The sequence below is a fragment of the Dermacentor variabilis genome, unplaced genomic scaffold (assembly GCF_050947875.1).
Source record: "Dermacentor variabilis isolate Ectoservices unplaced genomic scaffold, ASM5094787v1 scaffold_13, whole genome shotgun sequence".
NCBI lineage: Eukaryota > Metazoa > Arthropoda > Arachnida > Ixodida > Ixodidae > Dermacentor > Dermacentor variabilis.
The window spans coordinates 6,357,404-6,359,243 of NW_027460291.1; the positions used below are offsets into that span (position 1 = coordinate 6,357,404).

The 1,840-nt window shown below is 52.9% G+C and overlaps 1 pseudogene; it reads right to left on the reverse strand.

Annotated features, from left to right (window-relative positions):
• Nucleotides 1-292: 292 nt before the first annotated feature.
• On the reverse strand, nt 293-444 carry LOC142566914 (U2 spliceosomal RNA; annotated as a pseudogene).
• Between the last annotated feature and the right edge of the window lie 1,396 nt (nt 445-1,840).

Genomic DNA, 1,840 nt, shown 5'->3' on the forward strand with positions numbered 1-1,840 from the left:
CACAGCGATCACCAAATGGGGCGTCCGTGCCCACTACCTCAGCATTCGGGCAGCCAGCGGCGAAGCGTAAACAAACTCGACCGTACTCCGCAATTCCGTAGTGTCTAGGGGACGAACTCCTACAACACGCGCTAAGAAGCCTCCTCCGTAGTGCCTAGGCAGAGTCACATGTTCAAAGAGCAAAGGCCCCCAGATTTTCTCTCTCGCACCCGCTCTTACTCGGGCCTGCGCTGAAACGTCGAGAGCAGCGAGAAACACCCTGCCCCGCTGTACCTACTAGATATTGTATAAATGCTACCGGGCCGACCCGCGGCGGAAGTGAAGCAGGCTTCAAGCACTTCGCAAACTTGCAGAAATAAGTTTGATATATTGGGTCGAAATAGAACGCGTATCAGCTATTAAGCTGATAAGAACAGATACTGCACTTTGACCCACGTCGACCATGTCTACGTTCGCACCGTCCTCTCTTTGTCGGCGGTCCAAGTGCTTGTGTATCCTTCCGCTCTGCTGTGGTGACGGCCGCGTTGAAACGTCATGCTCGTCTAGTTTCCCCCGGCTCCTCGGGGCGGCGGTCCCGTCCTCGACGCAAATGTGTACACAGGATGTCACAGCTCACATTAGTCAGAGTTTAAAAATATGCAAATGCCACGTGGCTGGACAGAACCAAGGTGATGTGTGAAGTTGCTTGGAGATACTGAAATAATTTTTTGATTCACCTATCTTCGCACCTTTGTTTACTACCTTCGCCTACCTTCACACCTACCTTCGCAGAGTGGAATGGCTCATGACTTTTTTTTTCGTTCTCTTTTCATAGCGGAGGGAAGAAAAAGAGGTGCAGCGTCCATAGCTTGTGTTCACATCGGCTCCATCTTCTCGAAATGTTTTCGCCGCGATTTTCTGTGCATACCAGCCCTAATTTTGTACCATTCGAACCGTGAGACCACCAGGACTCTGTAGATACCAAGTTATCAGGTGGGACATTTATTTTTCCGGGACTGCGACCACTTTTGTGTTACGATCATGCCGTCGCCGCGCTAAGGCTAAGCGCGTGCGCCAGGTGCTCGGCCTACCAGGCTACCCGGCACGGTCCCGCGCGTGTCCGTGCGAGCTCTGCTACGACGCACAAGCCCCTGGCCAAATCTGCGAAGCATGGAAGTCCAAGTATGTGGCAAAGATATTTCCCCAGAAGAGTTAACCGTCGAGATGGGCTGGTGTACCGCCCGTTCCCGTCGGTGTACCGCCCGTCGCCCAGACGAGCAGCGGGGCCGAAAACTATCCCAAGACCAACAACCTAGGACGCAAGACTCTCGCTCTCGCTTTAGACCCAGGCAGCAAGTTACAACTCAGGTTCTCAAGGCCGGGCGCATGCTCCCACTACCAGCAAATGAGATCAACATCATCGTCAGACCCAAAGGAGCACTCAATATTTCCAAGGTCGGCAGCCCTACAGTGACTGCAGCTATTCTTCAAGCAGCGCAACTTAGCTCAGAAGCCAGTCAAAACGACACAATATAATCGAACAACCAGCAAAACATCATGGTGATCAGCACGCCCAGCCCGCAAAATGTGGACCGGTACGTAAGAGTCAAGTCCATCCAAGTCAACGGGGTAACCCACGAGGTCAGCGCATACGAAGCCGCCCCAGATAATACCACCAAAGGGGTCATCAGAGGCATCCCTCTCACCGATGACGCCAGACAAGTCGATGCTAACATCATAAATGACCGTAATCCTCTAGCCCTGGCCGCAAAGCGAATCGGTTCCACCACGACCATCGTCATTGCCTTCGACGGACATGACGTACCATACATGGTTCGGTATGGCGCAACACTAATCCCAT